Genomic DNA, 8,879 nt, shown 5'->3' with positions numbered 1-8,879 from the left:
TTCTAGGATATTTGAGAGGCTCAGTGCAGGTGGTTCTGCAACAGAGAGCGTGACCTAACCTGACTGGTCCCAGTGGGTGCTTGCTGAAACCCAGACCCTAGTAAAGAACACAGCAGGCTGATAATCATTCTCACTGTTGCAGCTGGGTCATTTAATGACCTGGCTGGGAGTGGGCAATGGAGGAGTGGCTGATGCCCATGTCCTGCTACTTGAGTAGTGAGGCAGGCAACCGAATTTTCTTCTCCCTGCCACCCCAAGTGCCACAACTGCACTTACATGCCTGCTGTTTAGAGCCAAACAAAACAAATACCTATTTACCAAGTGTGTGCAGTTCTGCATTTTAAACTCTAATCACAGCACCATGTCTACAGGAATAAAATAGAGTGTGCTTCTGCTCCTCTGATGCCAAACAGATTCACTTGGGAATAATCGGTTTGTTGTGTTGCGGGGAAGGATCGTATATTTGTAAGTTAAAATAATACAGTCAGCATCTCTCCATGTATATGGTGCCCATTCTGAAATGCTTAAAGATAGAAAATGCTGCAGCAAGCAGCATTAGCCCCGATGGCCCTAGCCTACCCATCTATTCAGAACGGCTGCCAGCCAGTACCCAACACAACCCACCATGACTTAAGTAAGCCACAGTGAGCTGCCGTGATCATGCAAACCTGGTCAGGGAACATTTGCCGCTTCTGCTCTCCCCTGCTGCTCTGGGATGGTTGTTTGGGTGGGGGCTCTGAGCTGTGGGGATCCTGGAGTAGCTGTGTGATGAGGACTTTCCAGTTTGTGAGGGTGAAGGATCAGCAGTGCTGGCAGCAACACAAAGTGGTTATGCCTTTGAGGTATTGTGTTTTTCTCTTTGGTGATTAAGGGCTGGGAGGTGTACAATTCATGCTTTCTTGTTCGAGGATGTCCCAATTCCTGGTGCTGCCTTGCAAATTGAGCAGAAGATGGTTAATTTTTCTTGTGGCAGCACTACCTCAGCAAGCACAAGTTCCTAAACCCTAAACCCATGTTGCTAAGGCCCAATGGATGGGTGCATGGAAGGTGTGTTTCAAGCTATTCTAGGTCTCAGAATCTGGCTGAGAGCAAAGCAGTCTTGGAGATTGGGAAAGCAGAAAACAAGGGAAGGGTTAACCCTCCTCTCTCCCACTTCACCACCTGGTCCCCTCCACATTCAACGAATCAGGAGGCTACTGCTTGCCTTGTAGATGTGGCAGTTCTGTTCTGAAAGGGATTCTCTACCTGCTCTCATGCAAAGACCCATGGGGTAGCTGCCATAATGGTTCCCAGCTGTGTGGACAAGGCGAAAAGGAACAACAATTAAGCTGTCTGCATAGCCACCAAAGGACAGAAACAAAGCTACTAATGTTTAGAAATGCATTTGGCTCAAGAATTCTGCAGTTGACCTTTGGAGGTGCTAGGCTGAAGTTCTCTTACCTTCTGCTTCGCAAGCCCCCAAGGCTGGTTTCTTCAGCCATTGGCCATCAGTGTTTGACCTACAGCCCTTCCTCTTGCACAACAAACAAATCTAATCGCAGTATTTGACCTTTCATGGTATAGAATTCAAGAAGGTGATGTCCTGTGATGTTTAGAATGTGCAAGGCCCTGATGCTGCTCAATCTTGCCTGCTGCATCTTAAGAACTTCACATTGGCCATTTATTAGCATTAGGATTTATGTCAAGGCAAGAACAAGGGGAGACATGCTGACGAGGATTTCCAACTTGGTAAATAGTCCAAGGTCAGACCAGGTAGATTGCATCTTGTATTTTACTGTCCTGAGTGTAGGATTTGCCTGATTCTACACAGGTCAGGGCAAGCACTATAGTGCTGTTCTGTGCTGGATGAATTTCTGTCTTTTGCAGGGGTCTTTCATGACAAGAGCCATTTTGGGGCGGCTCTCAAGGGCTGCATGCCAGTAGGGGATGGCGCTGGAGGCAAAAAGGGCAGGGCTAACAATATTAGCATATCCATTTTACCTTATAGCTATTCCTACTAGTAAAGTAGGCCTTAAGGGAGAGATTCCAACCTTTTAGTGAGGAATGGGAGAAACTGCACAAGAGCTGGGAAATCATCAAAGAACAGGCAAGGGGGACTTGGCCATCTGGGAACCCAGAGGGCTGGGCTGGCTGGTTATGCACCCTTCATCTACAGCACAATCCTATGGATGTTTATTCAGAAGCAAGCTCTGCACCATTCCAAGGAGCACACATCCAAGTAAGTACAAAGAACTGGTGGGTAGGTTGATAACCCTTAAAAACTTACAGAGGAGGCATGATGGAGCCCCATGATTGTTGCTAAACCTGCTCCACTCCTTCAGTCCTTTCTCCCATAACTTGCTCACCATCTTACAGTGACACCCACTGCTCAGCAACATTGAATGATATAACAAAGGATGGGGGGAGTTAGCAGGAGGTGACCTCACAAGGGGTGCTGGGGAAAGGATTTCCTGGGCGGCTGTTGGGCACTGCTACCAGTGGGCCCAGTCTTCCAGATTACAGTCCAGCACTGGAGGCAGCATTCCCGTGGAAGGTGAGAAAGGGAAAATACAAAAAATACCAGCATGTTTTAGCTTAAAGCTTTCTGCTTGTCGTGAAGAGAGATGTTTCAACCTTTTAAAATGAGGGAACATGGCATAAAAGCTAAGAAACCTCCCAAAGAGAGGATAGGATGGATGGGGACGGGGGGCTGGGGCCAACTGGCCAGATTTGGTCCACGGGCCTGAGGTTCAACACTAATGGTCTGATTGGTGCACTGACAATCCAGCAAGTGGTTACTTTAAAGCATTTCCTGAGGAGGTCTGGCTTCCTTTTTCCACTAGGAATATATTGGAAAGATGAAGCTACAACAAATTAGAAGGTCATCATATTTGGGTTAAACAACCCCCAAATTTATAATCCTAGGTCTATTCTGTGAGAGCGGGCCCATTGCTTTGCCAAATCAGACTAAGGTTTGTCTACTCCCATCAGTGTGCTCAGAATCAGGGCAAGTCAGAGATGGCCATAGTATTTTCCCATGTGGGTTCAGACAACACGATAGCTCAATTCAACGGTTGTGGGCCTTGTCATTGACTCAAGGTTTGTTGAAATGTAGGTTATGTCTGAACTCAGCTGCACAACTTGTTGACCATTAAAAACCCATGAACGGAACATATATTTTGTTGCTGAGTTATGGACTGTAGGTTGTTCCCTGTAATGGGTTATCTTAGCTAGGCTCAGATAAGATAAAACTCACATTTTATCAATAGCCCACTGTTCAGTGATAACCCACACCCAATTCTTGAGTATGAGTTATCTGAACCAAGTCATTATCTGCTAACTGCTAGTCTAGTATCCCTGATGTGGAAATCCATAGAAACACAGGGAGTCGGAAGGGGCCTCCCGGGCCGTCTAGTCTGACCCCCAGGTCTAGCTGGCTCCGTTCATGACATACCTACCATGTGCACAACATGCCTACTATGTTCCAGTAGCCAAATATCCTATGAATTTCTGGCTATCATTGCATTCTAAACAAATTAGATGTTCCCACCTAAGCAAATTATGCCTTATGTGATTAAATATTCCCCTTTGTCATGCCTTGGAACTGTTGCATAGGTTATCCCAGCCAAATGTCTGCGGAAACTAATTCAGGGAGGCACTGCTACCCAATGACCTGTGTGGTTTCCACATTGAATTGAGTTTGTCATCCTGTGCACATTTACCTTTGGCTATTTGATGGCCGAGATGTGAAATTAATACAGTTATAATAATAGTTATGGTAACAGCTTATTTCCAAACAACACTGAATAGGATCAGGACACATCAGGATGAGGGAACCATGGCAGTGCTCAGGAATTGCCAAGAACAACTCTGTTGCTGTGATGATGTGGCCTGGCAGCTTCTGGGAGTTTATGGTAAATACTTTGCTCCTCCCCAGAATAACTAGAACAAAAATGACAATTTCCCCCAAGTCTGTCATTGGCTGAGCTCCCTTACTCTTCACAAAAGAATATGGCTGTACTGCAGTGTTTAATTTTTTGCACGAGGACTAGTGCCAGGGTTGTGTTAGGACTGGAATTGTTTGAAATTAAATGGAATAATCTTGAGAATAGGTGCTCTGTGAAAACCAGACTTTTAAAAAATCATTATGCCAAACAGAAGTTTTGCTCTCTATTAGCTTGGAGACAGAGGTTGTACCTCCAGTATGTTTTTGTACCCTTCCAAACCATTATTGATTGGGCTCCTATTTTCTTTTCCAAGGGCAGGAAAATAGGACTCTTGAGGCATGAGGGATTCTGAGCCAAAACCAGCTGTCCTGGCTTCTTGTCAACCTCCCCTTGAGAATACAGCTCAGAAATCAAGCCAGCATGAATGGGTGGGGTAGCACTCTAGACAGTTCACAAAACCATACCCTTTCCTTCACAGCAGATCAGAAATCTGGACTGTCTTCTTCCCATCCCTGCATTTGAGAATCCTGTGGCATTCCCAGGTAAGATCGATGCCGGGGACCCCTCTTTTGGGGTGGGGGAAATGTTCCCCCAGCGAAAAAGGTGGTAATATATGCCGGGTTCAGGCAGCACTTTACAGAAGATAAAGCAGGACCTAGTAAGGAATTACTTTATGCCAGAGCTGGGGGGCAATTTGTAGCCCATCAGGTGTTTTGGCCTACAATTCCCATTGTCCTATCCACCCATGGCTATGTGGAATAGGATTTCTGGAAGCTATGTTGGCTGAAACATTTGGACTAGGACCACTCCTGTTTTATAGTGTAAATAATGAATCTTTTCATGGTATACGTGGTAGTCATAAATAGTTGCCTGCTTGCCTTAGGGAAAAATTAGGAGGCTACAGTTGCTCCAGCACATTCCACCATTCCCTATGCAGAAACCAGCCGGACTCACAACTGAATCTTAATCTGCCACTGGCAATGGGGCAGCATCAACCCTTGCACTGGATGGCAGCAGGCTCGCTTGCTCTGCATCGTTGCACGAACGGCCGCTTGGAATGCTCCGCTCTGTCTTGTAGGCAGAGAATCCGGTGAGGCCATTTCACCAAATATCTGCAGGAGGAGGAGGAGAGATGTTCCAACTTGCTCAGCTTAACTATTAGCACCCCTTCTTCTGTTCTCTTTTGTAAAGTGTGTGAGTTTGTGTTTGGACAGCCTGACTATAGTTTTGCCTGCTTCACAAAGTTGTAGATGTAGCTTCATTCTGGAGCAATCTGGTCAGGAGATGGTGACCACCCCAAAAGCGAAATGAACAGCAACAGTAGCAGTGAAAAATAGGAGTTCACGGTCCTATTTGTTGCAGAGTGAGGCATCTGGCTCAGGCAGCCGATGATGGGTGTCATAAAAAAGTTAGTAATTTAATGTGCTGCTCTAGCATTTTTAGTGCCAGTGATTTGGGAAAATACTTGTGGGATTTTTCTATGCACCTTGAGGCTGGTGGGCATCTTCTGCTCTGCCACAGATAGAAAAATATCTCCAGCTGGTTCTGCTGGAGAAGCAAAGTAATCAGAGCTGTCATTGAAGCGGCTGCGGCATTTTTCTTCCGGGAGGTGGCGCCATGAAGTTGCAGAATTCCCAGCCATAGTGCACAAGTACAGGTCATGCAGGGAAATCGGGACCCAGTGGCAAAACAGGGGCACTGGTTCCCTCACCCCTCCGCCTTTCCTCCTTCCCTTTCCAAACAAAAGTGTGGATGCAGTAATGTTTGTGTGTGTGTGTGGGGGGGGGGGGGGGTTTACAGCAGTAAGCTTTGCTGAGAGCCCAAGGATTGAGAAATAGCTACACATGGTAAAAATTAGAACACATTCTCTCTGGCTCCCGAAGCTGAGATGAGACTGCAGGGCTGCCCATCCCATTTTTATGTTTTCGCAGCACCATCCTGTAATCCAACCCCAAACCCAGCAGTTGTCTCTGCAGACAGGAATGCCCCAGTCGAGTGAAGCTTCCCTTTCCCAATGCCCACAGGCCCACATCTTTGTGCACCCCCAATTCCTTTCTCTCCCTCTCCCTGTCCTGCAAACCTCCAGTGTCTTGCCATTGCCTGGCAAATTGTGCGAGCCTAGTCAGACTGGCTATTTTTAACCTTCGGGTGCATCTATTTTTATCTCTGCTCCCTTCATGCCAGGGGCTCTTGTTGGGCAGCACTGATCCAGAGAGACACTCTGGGAAGGCTGTTGAGGGGTGACACACAGGGGCGCCCGGCCTGCTTGGCTGCAGCCTTGGAGTGGGGGAGTGTTTCACTGGAGGCTTCTTGGAAAAGCTAATGCTCCATTTCCGTTTCCATCTCCACAGTGTCTCCCCCGCACACCCACCCTCCCACCACCCACCCACACAGGCACTGCAGTTGGCTCAGGCTCAGTCAAGTCCTCTGGGGGCGGGGGGGGGGTGTTCCTTGTGCCTTCCCCATATTTGGCTGTTTCGCTTCTGGAGCACAGCGGCAGGTTGTCTCTGAAGTCTGGCACAGCCCTGATAATTTTTGTGTGCGGGTCAAGGGACAGAATTAGCTTGAGGGATGTGGTTGGTGGCCTGAGGAGCCATTTTCCAAAGGCCCCGGTTTAATGTGCAGGCCATCTCACATACTGCTCAGGTAGGCCTGAACACAGTCAGTCTCCTGCCCTTGTCCACTCCTGCCTGCAGTACAGATACAAATTTTGTTCAAGGCTCTCCTTACACTTCTCAGGCTGCTGTGGTGCTCAGCTGTCTTCCTGGCTTAATGATGAGAGGAGTGTAAGTGTGAAAGATATTCTCACAGTGGGAATTTATAAAGCACTTAAACAATGATTAAGCTGGCCCTGCCTGTCCTTGGAGCTGAGCTAGGCTAAATACAGAAGCATCCCAGCCCCTGTTGTGTACTTTGGAGGCCAAGCTGAAAGCCAGGTTGATGGGACAGACAATCAAGGCAAGCATTCAAGAGGTTCCTGGGTGTTTAGCAGCCTTCCCCAACCTGATGTCTTCCAGAAGTTTTGAACTGACTGGGAGTCCCTGTCTCTTGGATTGTCTAGAGATGACCAAGCTGGGGAAACAGGATCCAGGGGAGACAGGGAAACATGGTGCCCTCAAGAGGTTGTTGGACTGAAATTCTCCATAGCCCTGGCCACCATAGGTCATGGTGAGGGGCAGGGAGAATTGCAGGCCAACAACATCTGGAGGGTCACACCATCCCCATCTCTGGTCTGAGTAGAACTTCCATGTTCAGAAGCAGTATACCACTGAAGAGTACATTCTGGGGACATAGGAAGAAAGTTACTGCCACAATGCCTTGTTTGCATTTCTAGAGGCGTATTGTTGGGAAGGAGACACACTTGAAGGGCAAATTGTTTTGGTCTTACTGGATTTCTGAGTTGATCCCATGGATTCTTATTTGGAAGAAAGTTCCATTGAGGTGTTTAATTCTCTGTGTGCGTGCACGCGTGCGCCTGTGCCCAACCACACCCTTACGGTTGCTGCCATTTGACAGTTCATGGGGAAGAGGCATAGACACAGAAACAGAAAAACAGAGCAAGGGGTCTCCTGGGCCATCTAGTCTGACCCCTGGCTCCAGCCTGGTAGCTTTTGTTCCATCTTGTCCCTGAAGTGGGAAGTGAATGCAAGGCATCTTGCCATTCTGCTCATGATTCTGGTAGGGAAAGCCTCATTGACCAGGCTTGCCCCAGGCAGCCAAAAGAAAAAGTAGTTTTAGAGATGAACCGGTAATATGACTTTTCAGGCTGCAACTACTTAGTGGACCTTTCATTTCTGAGTACCTGCATCGTATTCCTGCAGTGGACATACAGATGCTGTGGTTGTGGCCAAAGTGTAGGACTCAAAACCAGAGCATTCCTGGCTAATTCCTCCTCAAAAGTATATATTTTGGAATTATCTTGGACTGCAACAAACTCCTTGTCACCAGTCCAGGGGTGCTTCTTTTCCTCCTTTCCTAATACCTTGAAAGTTACAGTCATTTCCCCCATCTGAGAGATGACCTGATGGGGATGATGGGAGCTGTGGTTCAACACACCTAATGGACACCAAAGTGAAGGTTGACCTAACACAGTGAAGGGGATGGGATGTTTTTCCTCTACCCACAGAGCTATCGAATCATGTCCTAGTACTCTCATGAAGGCAAGGCAGTGATGGTGGGAACAAGTCCACCCTATTAAGCTTGACTAGTCTAAACTGGACGCAGAGTTTATAATAAACAAACATAACCCGGGTATGTGTTTCCTATGCTCACCCTTGGTTATAAGCCAGGTTTCTGCCTGTGCAACCTTAACAGAGCATCCACTGGTGCAAGTACCACAGATGCAGTGGGAGAAACAAGCAAGACCTTCCCCCTAAAACCATCAACAATAAAGCCTTGACTTGTGTTCTATTTAAACCAGGCCTGACTTCCTGGCTGGGAAAGCAAGATGGCTGGTGATTGCATGCATGTGTGCAAGAAAGCAGCATAAATTGAGAGTTATATTTTTTATACTCAAAGCAACCATGTGGGATAGATTAAGCTGCGAAAGAGTGACTTGTCCAAGGCCATGTGGTAAATCTTTGTGGCCACACAGGGATCTGAAGTACAGTCTCCTTAATCCAAGTCCAACACATCATTCACCACAGAAAGGGCAGACAAATATTCATTTTCTCCTCTCCTCTGTCCCTTCCCCTTATTTATGCATACAGGGATCATTCCAGGCTCCATTTGTGGTAATCACTATGGGATAGACAAATTTAATCCAGAAGAGGAAGTGTAAGCCCCCTGCAGGCACAGGAGATGGAGTTGCATCTGAATTCACATCCTCCATTTTCCAGTAGAAGCTCTGTTGTGTTCGGTCCATAGCCATTTAAGGAAGTTGGTTTTGGCCTCATAACTCTCAGTCATTTCTCTCAGTGCTGGGGATAGGGACTTGTCCCTTTGAGAACTGTC

Source organism: Varanus komodoensis, unplaced genomic scaffold, assembly GCF_004798865.1.
Source record: "Varanus komodoensis strain SLA01 unplaced genomic scaffold, ASM479886v1 scaffold41, whole genome shotgun sequence".
NCBI classification, from domain to species: Eukaryota; Metazoa; Chordata; class Lepidosauria; order Squamata; family Varanidae; genus Varanus; species Varanus komodoensis.
This window is presented reverse-complemented; position numbering follows the sequence as displayed.